Consider the following 14,002-nt stretch of genomic DNA (forward strand, 5'->3'; position numbering starts at 1 on the left):
TCTGAACATGGGCGCACATCATGCATACATATAAAGTGTGTGTTCAACTGCAAAATAGATTAGAAATAGATTCAAGTAATCAGTCATGATTATTGCTGAATTTAGAATATATAATTTGCATATTAACTTAATGTTAATGTTAATATCACCATAAAGTAACTATGAAATGACGAAAAAGCTATTTAAATTATATTTTTCATTTTTTTGTATATATATATATATATATATATATATATATATATATATATATATATATATATATATATATATATATATATATATATATATATATATATATATATATACATTACAAATTAAAATAATTGCAATTAAAATTTCATTATGTTAGTTTATTGTTTATATGGTTAAATGTTGTGGGTTTTATGGATAGCATGCAGTCTGAAAAACACAAAATCCCATGATAACCCTTTTTAACACTTTTGGCTCATTTATGTTTAGTTGCTTGTGTTTTCCCTACTTTTTAAGTCACTTTGAACAAAAGCATGTGCAAGATGAATAAGTAATGTAAACATTTTTCATTATTCAACATTACTAAGTGCCAACATTTGTCAACAATACTGATGCTGTTGAATTTTTATGATGGTTGAGCCATTTTGTTCCCTTACAAAACTGAACCACTGGTTACTTTGCTACCAACGAACAAGCTAGAAGTGAAATATGACACAAGACATAAGAAATCTGAACTGTTATAATGCTAAACTACACAGAGATTTAGCAGAGACAGAATCATGCAGAGATAGGCCATAAAGCATTAGCATACGGTGCTTAGAAGCAGCAGTGAGTGACGGCTCGCTCCTGCCTCCTGGCCACAGACTGCCATCTCCTCCCTGCTGCTCCTGAGGCTTCTGTGCTCGTCTGTGATCCGGGGATCTGAGATAATGTTCTGTTTGCTCGTTCTGGCTTCAACATGCCCAGTTGTCTCTGTACCGCCAGGGGGTAGCAAGCAGGATGAATAGAGAGCAAGCCCATGTTAAGGTTCTTCCCTTGGGGGCTGGCACTGGGAGGAATCATGTGGAGCGACAGCCGCACTGCTATGAACACTAGAAGGGTGATATATAGCTAGTTTGTTTTCACTTTTTAACTATTTCAGATGTTGTACTGTGTCTATTTGTATACATCTGTGCTGCTGAAGTGAATTAAATGCAATTTATTTTAGGGATATTCAAATTGTCAGGAAGTAGTAGAGGGTCTGTGCAAAATAAAATAAATTTTTACCTTAATTTTAAATTGTAAACATTTGATAAAAAAAGAATAAATTAATAAATAAATACAATATATTACATTTTTAAATTGACTTGTTATAAATAAATATAAAAATACATATTATTTAAATGTGAATGAAAATACATATTTATAAATAAATATTCATGATGAAATACATTTAAATAAATATACATCTAATATTACAGTAGCAGGTAGACCAAAACAATTTATGTTTCAGAAATTAAACATTTTCCATTACACATGGCATATTGATCATATTAATTTTTCATAGTATTAATGGTGTCTTTATAAATTAAAATATATGGCTGCTGTTTAAATTTCAGGATGGGGGCATTCATACAAGGATGATCATATTTGGGGGTCTGTGGCATCTAAAAGATTAAAAGCCTCTGATTTTTGTTTGTGCTTTCTTAACATTTAATGCTTTTATCTAATTTGACTTTTAAAATGGCTGTTCTGTGTGTTTCCTAAGGACTGGTCATAATAAGAAGCCCGACACAGGTGTTTGAGTTCAAAACAGTGCTGTAGGCTTGTTTATTGCCGTAAGACTTTTGCTTATCAGTTAATGATGGAGGAAAGCCTTTTTAAATGCAAATCTAAAAGTCGTTTGTGGATTTAGGCTGGGCATGCATGATGCAATTTAGCCTGTTGATACAAGTTCACAACTGTGGATTTCTTCCCATCGTAAGGTTGCTGCACGCATCACTTATATGATGTATCCCAGTGGAACGGCTTCTTCTTCAGATTTTATTGTTTAAATAGTTGTAATGAATTAAGACTTCCTAGTCCTTGGCAAGAAGGAGGCGGGAACCGGCGGACAATCAAACAAAGACTTTAATTACAAAATAAACACAAAACAGCGCACCAGCCCCTCACGGACGACTGGTGCGCTCAAATAAAAACCAAAATACAACTAAAAGCCCAGGCCTGGTCCCCTCTCGTCCTTCACTGTCGTCGCTCCAGTTTTATATCCTTCCATCTCCTACGTGGGACTCGAGACCGGCGGTGGGCCGCAGGTGCCACTGATTTGCCCAATCATTGCCGGCCTCACTCCTTGTTCCCACGTCCCTCGGCCCCGCCCCACTCGCCACAATAGTAATCTAACAAACTGCTTCATTAACTAGTCTGCAATTTTTACATTTGGTGAAAGTTTTCAAAGACAAAATTGTCATTGAATAATTACATTTTACATATATGACAGATGATTTCATCCAAAGCTACTTGCATTGCTTTCAAAGCAGGCATTGTATCAAGTGCATGCATTCCCCTGTGTTGCAAGTGTCATGCTCTACTTTTTAAGCTACAGGAATGGACAGTATAGAATAGAGTGCTTAAGGATGACAGTTTTGTTTATAAAAATACAGAAAAGAGATAGTATTTCAGTTTCTGGTTTCATCGTCCTGAAGTCAGTGCATTTTTAGATTGGGTTTTTGGTTTAATGTCTGAAACGAGGTCCGTGGTGAATAGTTCAAGCTCAATATATTTTTGTGTTTTATTCTATAACAAAATACATCAGTAACACCCTCTTTTGTTATTTGTGTAAGCGTTTTCCTGTCTTGAAAATGGCGGTTTTTAACAAGTGTTTAAATGGGACTAAAGAGGTTAATGATGACAGATAAACGTCATCATGGCGACATCTGAAATCTCTCTAGTTATTTATTTTAATAAATACTTAAAGATTTGTCCGAAGCTTGATAAAGGCAGAGTCCAATTCATGCAATCGTGGTGTAGTTCATTAGCTTTTTACTTCTTTTGCTTAACCTGTTAACTGTCACCCCGTCCCGTATACGGGACGCCTACGTTGACTATACTATATTACAATCAAATCTAATCTAATCCTGACAAACTATATATCGTTGGAAAGGTTCAAGACTCCCAAATATATATTTTTCCAATATTATTTGTTAAAAATTATGTAGGAAAAGTAATAGATTAATTTATGACAAGAGTGCACCCTCAGAAATCTACATTACAAAATGAGTTTTGACCTTTGTTTAAAAAAAAGACTTCCTCGTTGCCTTTTTCTCTATCATGTTTTAGAAATCATCAGAAGTTATATATCACTTGAAAACATAAAATCTCAAAATTCATCCTTTAAAACCCATTTTAAAATCAGACATTGCATTACCATGTAAATGGCACATCAAAATCATGTTACAAAATGTTTTCAGTCATGAATTATAAAAATTTAGGTTTGTATCATGCACATTCAAGTCTATCTTCAAAAACGTGAGTGACAGTTAAGGGGTTAAAAAGCCCAAAATATTTAAATTGTGTGAATTTGTAAAGTTTATTATGATGAACAAAATTTGTAAGAATCATAAACATTTGTTCATCACAGAGCTTATTTTCAGCATTAATCCAAAAGCCAATGGAAAAATTCTATTGGGTTTTTGTGGAGGGAACTAGAATGAGGATACAAAAAATGTTATTCCTGTAGCACTTCAAAATGCACACAATAAGAGAAAGAACATGTATTAAGAAAGTAAACGGAGCTTTTGATTTCATGTTGACTTTAATGCATTAAAATCAAGGGCACTTAATTTTGAAAGGAAACATGTGGCAAACTTCAGTTAATTCTACAGATTACTCCCAATTAATTGTTTGAGACTATCGACTGCTCTAATCATTATCTTAAGCTACCTAGTCAGTGCCAGTGTTGTGTCATTTATCATTATCCGTCCTTTATGATGCCTTGACCTGCCAGGATGTTGACGAACTGTGAAGTCGTCTAAGCTCAGCACAGCTCAGATGGGATAATCGGTTAATCCATTATCTGCTTAGCCACGGAGGTGACTGGCCATGTGTGTGTCACTGGCTCTTATTTAATGATGAAGAGACTTTTCACAGGGAGCGAGGACTAAGAGGCGGATTTTCAAGGCCAGGTTTCTGTTGGCTCCAAAATCCCTGCAGTGTCTTTTCAGCTGGACTATTCTTGTCTGACCCCTCGACATGATGAAATACTGAATCAGGGTTGCCATTTATATGTCCTATTATTGACAATGGTAAAGATCACAGAAGAAGAAAATCTAGTAAATTGTTGTGATTGCTTCCGTGGCAAAACGTTTTCTCAGTTGCAAAATGCTGCTATATTCTTTGGTATTGGCATTGAATTAGCAAAGGCCACTGCCTTCGCAAGCTCCTTGTGTGTATCATCTAAATGTAACATTAGACCATCTTGTGTGCGAAGCGAATACATTGAGACACCTATATATACAATTATATGTTAATACAACACATATGTAATATAATATTTTTAATATAATGCATTTGGACATTGGGCTTTCATGAAAGCCTGGTTTTCAAATAAATTATTTGCCATAACAAATGATTTATTAATTACATCTTAATTATATCATTATTAATGTATGGAACAAATTTAGATTTAGGAATATCTAATATATATTGTTTCATGTATATTATTGTTTAATGTTTAGAAGTTTTTTTGGGGGGGAGGGGGGCAGAATATACAAAATTATACTTTTTAAATACAATTTTGAAAATAAACAGGAATAAATTACATTTTAAAATATATTCAAATGAAAAACAGTTATTTTAAATTGTAATTATTATTATTAAATTTTTATTTATCATGGACATTACTTGCTTAAGTGTCTTAGCACAACAGTCCAAGGGAGGCTTTTCAGAGAGCAAAAACAAACAATAACAATGCTAATAATAATAAATAATAGTAACAATGTTAACAATAAATTAATAATAACGATACTAATAATAAAAAGTGAAAAAAATGAAAAAAACTAAATAATAAAAAAAAAAAATATATATATACCATAAAATTACAACAACAATAAAAATAACAAATAAATAAATGAAGAAGGGACAATATATTCAGAATTTTTTACATACATAAGCTCTAAAGCTAAGACAAGATAGCAATAATAATTTGGTATGAAAAACCATTCATGTGAGCAATAATTCAATAATCCCAAGATTCTTGACTTTATTCACTGCTTCAATTACTTCAATTTCAATTACTCAAATACGTCCCTTGCAGGCCTATTTCGTATGGAGAAGCACATGGAAACATGTCATGTAATGCCTGTGTCAGGTGCTCACCTGCAAGGCTTGGTGTTGTAGTGGACACAGAGACGACAGCGTCATAAGCATACATCTGTCCTTTATGTACATTGTAAACAACAGAGGGCCAAGTACAGAACCCTGTGGTACTCCTATGTTGTTTGTCTGCAGAGCTGACTCACCTTTGACCCTGACACACTGCTGTCTCTCACCAAATAAGACCTAAACCACTGAATGGCTTCTGATGACATTTTGAATTGATTTAATTTATTTAGTTGAACACTGCCCCGATAACATTCCCTAAATCCAACGAGGCTTATAGAAGTTAACAGTTTCAGTGGAATATCCGTCTCTAAATCCAAACTGCTGTCGAAAAAGCAACTGGTTAGACTCTAAATGTTTCACTAATTGCTTCGGAAACAATCTTCATTCTTCTATTTCAGAATATGTTTTTGTACAATACTTTTGAATAAATAAATGAAGCCTTGGTGAGCAAAAGAGAATATAAAAAAATCTTACTGACCACAAACCTTTGAACAGTTGCGTGTATGTGTTCTGAAAAATCTAATATATATATGATTGTGACGAGTGGGGTGGGGGTGAGAGACGTGGGAACAGAGCGAGGCCGGTGGAGTGATTGGAGATGAGCGACACCTGCTCGACCCACCGGTCTCGAGTCCCACGGAGGAGATGGAAGGATATAAAACTGGAGCGACGACAGTGAAGGACGCGAGAGGACCAGGCCTGGGTTTTAGTCCACTGTAACGATAAAACTCCATAACTATGGGAAGAAGGAGGCGGGAACCGGCGGACAATCAAAATGAAAGCTTTAATAATCAAAATAAAGACAAAACAGCGCGTCAGCCCCTCACGGATGACTGAAGCGCACAAAGCAAAACACAAACTAAAACCCAGGCCTGGTCCTCTCTCGTCCTTCACTGTCGTCGCTCCAGTTTTATATCATTCCATCTCCTCCGTGGGACTCGAAACCGGTGGGTCGAGCAGGTGTCGCTCATCTCCAGAGGTGGAAAGTAACGAATTACATTTACTCGCGTTACTGTAATTGAGTATCTTTTTTGTGTACTAATACTTTTTAAAGTAATTTTTTAAATCTGTAATTTTACTTTTACTTAAGTATATTTTTGAAGTATTGTACTTCGCTACATTTTAAAACACATTAATTACTGAGTAAAAAAAAAAATAATAAAAAAAATAAATCGCTCCCTGGAAACTACGGCATAATGGGCAGGCGGGCAAACTGGCGCTAAAATCACAAGAAAGATGCAGACGGACAAAACAGGCATTAGTGGTGCAGACACCGCTGAAAACGAAACCCCGTCATATTCTGAAGTTGAACTCGAAGGAAATGAAGTGAAGCCCTGGCCATATGTATGCTCTATTATGCAGTGTAAGCTGTACTTGCCTAGGAAGACCAAACTAGCAGCTTATAAAATCTCGACAAGACATCAACCCTTCACAAGAATGTAGAGGTAAGCTAAATAGTTGCATTGGTGGTTAAAATGAAGCTTTCGACATTTTAGCAAGAGGTTTTGCACAAATTAGCCAAAAAGACAGTGGTGAGGAGTGTGCTATTTTTGTTTTAATGATGTGCACGCGCATTTATAGTGCGTTCTTTCACTAGTGATTCAGTCTCCTAAAATGCATTTAGAATGATCACAAAATTGAAGATATAGGGGCAGAAAATTCACATATTTATATAATTTCATATATTAAATCAAAATCACACAAAGAATGCCATCGTTTCCTCCAAAAATCATCATGAATATATACATACATATATTATATAACAGTTCAGTAAACAAGTTAATTAAGAGACTTGCGTTTTAGACACCATATTGCCTTTTTAGCTCTATTTCTACAACAGAAAATAATTCCAAACACAGCCACCAAAGCACAGTTTTGCGTCTCTGAGCAACGTGACAGTGTTTCGTTCCTGAATGAATCAACCGTTTAAATGATTCGGTTCAGTCGCAATGACTCACTTATTAACAGTGACTTGCTGACACATACTGGCCATTTTAATTTCACATTTAAAGTATCTTTTGATTTTTTAAAAATAATTAATTTCTTATCATTTCAAATGAGTATTCAACATTTTATGTCTTGTATATCAAAACATTATTCATGCATTTGTAACTGCAGGTTAAATGCATTCTTGTCCTGCACTAAACAGTGTAATACATCTAAATGCCACTTCCAATGAATTTTCTGCATTTCCTCTGCATTAAAAGATGAGTTTGTTGATACTGATTTGCCTGGTAACAGCCCAAATGTTTTATTATTCTAAATAACTGATTCCTTTAATTAAAAACAACTAGTATGAGATTAATAGACCTATCCCAGGGGTGTCAAACTCAGTTCCTGGAGGGCTGTAGCCCTGCAGAGTTTAGTTCTAACCCTGCTCCAGCACACATATCATGTAGTTTTCAAATAAACCTAAATGATTAGATTAGCTGGATCAGGTGTGTTTAATTAGGGTTATATCTAAACTGTGCAGGACTGTGGCCCTCCAGGAACTGAGTTTGACACCCTTGGCCTGTCCCATTTTGACTCCCTCCCACTGTTAAAATGTAACTAAGTAATTTTTACTCTGAGTAAATTTTAAATGAGCTACTTTTTACTTTTACTTGAGTAGATTTTTAGACTGGTACTTTTACTTGTACTTAAGTAAAATTTCATTAATGTAATGGTACTTTTACTTGAGTAGAATATTTTTGTACTCTTTCCACCTCTGCTCAGCCTCGCTCTATTCCCACGTCTCTCGGCCCCGCCCCACTCGTCATTCTCGTCAATGATCAATGTATGTCACAAATATATTTGTTTAATTTATTAATAATGTTTTTTTTATTATGATAATCAAACTGCATCCTTTCAATATGCTACTTCAGATATAAAAGTTATATTTTTGTACTGTTTACAATAATGTAAAATAATAAGAAATTGTTGTTTGTCTCTGTTTTATAAGAGCTCTCTGTGTGTGTGTGGTGTACCACTGTGCTATGATGATTTAATAACAGCCCAGAGATGATTTCACTAGCACAGATCAATGTTGAGCGGCCGGAGAAAGAAAATTATTACTCTACACTCCCAATACCTTTTACTAGAGAAGTCTCTCATAGCATCCCATTGCACCACTTTTATAAAACTGATGTGGAGGGGTGGAAAATCATATAAAAATGCTATTTATTTTTCATCTCCTCTTATATTACACTTGTGCACTCCTCTCTCCTTGTCTCCCCAAAGGTTTCAAGGTATTGTTCAGGATGAAATGCAGAAAAATGCAGTGTTTTCTGTGTGCGTTGGCTATGGCATATCATGCTGCTCTCTAGAGAGATGAATGAAAAACATATGTGTTTTGAAATATATGTTTGCCATTATACATTTAGAACCTGTATGGGTTGTATAGTGGTACCATACAAACAAAACCTTTTATTTCTTAAATCTATAATATTATGTAATATGATGCATATAGTTCAGATCATTTTATAAGTACACCAGGATATAGATGAGCATAGCAGGCGCTGACTAAAAGCCACAAAACTTCCATTTTGATTTTATGTTATCGATCATTTCAAAACAGAAAGGCATGAGTTAACTATATAATGCAGTCAAGGAAATATTTGACTTCTCTGATGGAAGAAAGGCATCTTTTTGTGACATGGACAATGTGAGATTTAACATTCCATTCAGAATGCAAATTAACTCGCAGGTCCTTTGTATGAGGTTTGACGTCTAAAGCCTGATTGCCAAGATTATTTAATTGTTTGTCCTATTCTCCATGAGTGCAAGTGAAAGGGGCTATTATATTTGTATGAATTTCTAGAAAATGTTATTCATGCGGGTTATAATAGTTGACAGGCAATCATTTTGACATTGTTCAGAGGATTGGCATCATCTGGCAAATATTTACCTGAAATTACACAAGTTCACAAATGATGTCTGTGAATTTGAGAGCATATACATAGAGACTCAGGACAGGAAACATCCCATCCACTGTTACAACCTTCCACTGCACGGATTAATATTTTTAAATGTGCTTGAACACATGAATTATTCATATAGTTAAAATCTTAATTCCCACGACAGTGAATGCTGAAATCCAGACTGGCCTACAAAGAAGTTATGTGATGTTGCCTTTAAACATGGTAAGGAACATCTCGTTCTTCTCGTTTCTCATGTTCCAGTATCCCAAACAGCCTGACACAGAAGCAACTCAGTAAGCATTGATATTTTGGTGCTGCTAGTGTTTTGTTGTTGTTGTTGTTGTTGGTCCAAGCAATGTAATCAACAGGGTCCAGTGTCATTTGGACACATTTGTGTTCATCAGAAGAAAGACATAGAGTTTAAAACCATGATCGTGAGTAAAAATGACAGAATTTTTTTTTTTTAGATGAACTTTCCCTTTAATACATACATACATACATACATACATATATATATATATATATATATATATATATATATATATATATATATATTTCTTTTTTTTTTCTCTCTCTCTCTTTCCATTACCTTAATAGATCTACTTTTATTTAATTTATCCATTTTCGTTGTAAAATTGAAATCTAATCTTGGCCTTTTGGGAAGTGCTCATCAAATCATCTATAATTGGCCATATTCAGCCACTGCGTGATTGAATCAAAAATATATTATCTGCCATGTGCACTTACGAAGAATATTGTGCAGCTAAGTTCCCAGAGTGTTTTCAGACTCCTTTCAGCCCGGTCCTTTTCTGGGCCCTTTGGTGCTTTTCCAAATGATAGCCTCTTAATGTGCTCAGCACATAAGATTATGACTATTGATTTCACGATCATTAAATTATGTCCAAGGTAGTGCATCAAAATTGATCTATGCAGTTCTTTAGATGAGTAATGGGCTTCCATCTTCGCTCAAGTTTCACTCTACACTTCCCCTCTCCACCACATTACCCCTAAACACTTTGAACTAACAGTGAGGTCGTCAGGTCACTGTCTGCATCCTTGAGATGCGGTCTTGACATCAGATGAGTTCAGCGGAAAGTCATTCATTTCCACAAGAGGTTTTTGTCCCGGGAGCTTTCGCTTCTTGCAAACAGCAGGGGGTCCCGAGTCTCTTGAGCACACATGCGTTGGTATTAAAAGGCCAGAGAGGCGCTTCTCCAGCACTGAGGTGAAGCTGATATTACACATTAGTCGTCTCATTAAACGGCTCCGCAGGGAGAGACATTGTTTGAGCTGTTTTAATTGAAAGAGAAGTCATGGGAAGGAGCAATGGGTCCATGTGAAGTTACACAGCGGTGTCTGCCCTAGAACGGAGGACCTAATATCCCGATGCTAGGCAAACAAGATGTGCTAAGTTTCACGGCTGTGTAATCCATTAAAGTCAGTGGCCATTGTTACAGAACTTCATCACACAAAAGTTGGTTTGATTAAACTTCATGCACAATTACGACTGTTTGTGAAGGTGTTTGTTTAGCTTGACACCAGAGGAGTTAATTAATTGAACTGGAAGTTGTAGCTCAGCCACGAATGGGGTTTAGGTTCTTTCCACTTTGTCAAACTGTTTACAAACCCTTATAATTTTTGTATGTGCACTGAATATTACTAAAACAAGTGGCTCTGGGAATAGTTGACCTAAAAGTGTTTCTGTCATCATTTACTCACCTTCATGTCATTCTGAAAATGTATGACCTTCTTGTTTTCTGGAACACAAGGGAGAACGTCCCTTTAAATAAAAATAAAGCAGATTGTGTTCAATGGAAGAATGAAAGTCCTACAGATTCTAAATGGCATGAGAGTGAGTAAACAATGACAGAATTTGAATTAGTGGAAAAACTAATCAATCAAGATCAAGAAGAAGAAAAAAAGAAGCAGTTTTAATGTTCCATAAAAAAGGGAAATCTGTCATTTTTAATCAAACACTGAGATGAAAGAGATATTGCGCAAAATATTGTAATTTAGTTCAATTTTAGTTTTAGTTAATTGAATTGGGAGTTGCAACTTGGTTGTGATTTTGTCTTAAGTTCTTATGAAGCTCACTCACTCAAGAATATGAGTGGCCCTTGGTCCCCAATGGATAGTTGACCAGTTGATATATATATATATTTTTTTTTTTTATTCACAAAAGTCCTTCCAGTTTCTAATGGCATGAGGGTGTCTAACAATGGCAAAGTTTTATTTCTGACTGAAGTATCCTTGGAACCTGTATGAAAAATTAATACGATGTTAGTGATCTTGTAATTAAAATAAGAGGCTATTGAAGATCCCAATGAGCGATATGTATGTAATATTCCAATAAACCGACCTCCAGTCCGACACTGGTCCCCAATAACTTCCTGGGTGCACAAGTATCTGATCTGACTGACCGCAATTTCCTGTTGTGCTGTCTAGTGTATTTAATGAAGGGGCGAAAGTGTTAGGATGTGGCATGCGGGAAGAATTAAAATGAAGTTCTGGAGGAGTTTTGAAGGTTGTGGGGCCTATTTGCAATGAGAGTGAAAATGAATATTACCTGAGGAGCTTCAATAAACAACAGACTTTATGTTATAAAAATATGAACCAATATAAAAACTTACAGTCTAAATATAATCAGAAAGATGTGGGCATAAAAGCTTTTCAGTATGGCCAATGAACTGTCAAGTTTGCATTTTAATCGGGACATAATCTTGTGTTTCTATATTTAGAAATGAATGGAGACAGTGCTTACTCTATGTGCATTCTGGACTGAGTAGAGTTTCTTCAGCTAGGCAATCTCTGCCCTGTTGACTAGTTTAATTTGACTGGAATCACCATATTTACTGGTAAAACTCTTTGTTGTGATCGAAAAACTGAGGTATAGATGTAATTTGTTTAATTTTCAAGCAATGAATATGTTATGGTATATATGGTATAATATGGTATCTAGTTATTTATTTTAGTCTCTGATTGTAGTCGAAGAGTGAAATAATCATAGAATAAATATATATATATATATATATATATATATGTTGGTCTATCAACATGAAATGTAATATAATTTTTTTATGGATTTATTAATAAGCAATTTTTATTTTGAATATTTAATAGCTCAATATGTTTTGGACAATTAAACAATCGAAAAAGTATTAGGAAAGTTTGAATGTGTCCTTTATATAACAAAAAGAAAAAGATGAAAATGTTATTTTAATCATAAAAGTGGCCATAGCTGAATAAACTTCCTACAACTGTGTAAAGTACTCTAACTTGGCTATAAAAATCATTCACTGGTAGAAACATTGTATGGTATTATCTATAACTTTATGATTTGCATTTGGAGGTTGTTAAAGATTCCAGACATGCAGTTTAATCAATAAGTTGAGAACTAATATTTATACATAATGCATGAATTTAGCACCACACAAAAATCTTTCTTGCCCTCTAGTTTCCCAGAGACATATTGAATCCTTAATAGCCAGTCCATCTCTCTGGTGATTAGAAAACTCTTTTTCTGAACTCATAAAAACACAGTAGCTAATTCCCTACTCTACCATTTTCACTGTTTTCCAATCCCGCCCAGAGAAATATCATTAGCTCACACTTTCTGTCTTTTTAAGCAACGCCTCTTAAATTGTCCAACTCGACCCAGCAGGTTTTGAGCCGGCCAATTAAATCTATTGACTAACCGAGAGATGTTCCCTGCATGTAGGAGAAAAGAAGAGTGGATGGCACATTGCATGCATTTGATGGTGGACAGTTACGCTTATAAGAGTTCTTTATGACCTTTCTGATGATTGGGATGAGCGTGGTAAATGGTTGAAACCTTAGGGCACAGAGTACATATTACACACACATTCAAGCTGTAGAAAGGCCTCCTGGTGGCTGTAACTATTGGCAGGTGTGTGGGGGGGACGCCTTCTCACCTCTCGGAGCAACAGAATGATTTGCACCTACAGTATGGCGCTTTTCAATCCACAGCCCCCTGCTGTGTTTATTAACTCTGCTGCCTGACACTAGTTCTGCCTTTGTCATTATGTTTAATATATCTGTAGAGTGGGGCACCGAAGTTTGAGGCCACTGAGGCCATGCTTAAATTTTGTAGTCTTATAATTTAATATATATTTTTTTAAATATTAAATGAGAGTACCTGCATAAAGATGTTAAGCAAGGCTGATTTGAAAAATTCATATGAATTTCTCAGTTTTTTTATATTTAGTTTGCCACCTCTTTGCTTTTATGACAGCAACAATGGAGCTCCAAACGTTTGTGTAAAACCCGATGATCACGTTTTTCACCATTATTTGAGAATGTTCCAAAGAACATCTGTGCATTTTTGTAGTTACAGAGAAATAGTAAATATTTATTATTCATTTTTCTTATTTTTTATTTTAAATGTATAATACAATTTGCATAATTTAAATGCACCCTACTATTTTTTATTTTATTTTCAGTTTCACTCTGATATAAATCATGATATGAAAAAAAATCACTATTTCTGTTTGTTTATTTATTTTTGGCACTATTAATACCAAATAAACCTGCTTTGTTGATAGTTGTTCTGTTTTAATTCAGAGTTAAAAACAACAACAACAACAACAAAAACACCTTTGCATTTATGCAACTGAAACCAATAGAATGGGATGAGCCAGGGAGATTGATAGTGGAGTGAAGACTCTTGGACAAGAGTGAGTTCGTATGAAGGATGAAAGGGCACCTTTCTGTGTTAATGAGGCATTGATTTCCACATCACTAAATAATGAATTCAT

Source organism: Carassius carassius, chromosome 17, assembly GCF_963082965.1.
Source record: "Carassius carassius chromosome 17, fCarCar2.1, whole genome shotgun sequence".
Lineage (NCBI taxonomy): Eukaryota > Metazoa > Chordata > Actinopteri > Cypriniformes > Cyprinidae > Carassius > Carassius carassius.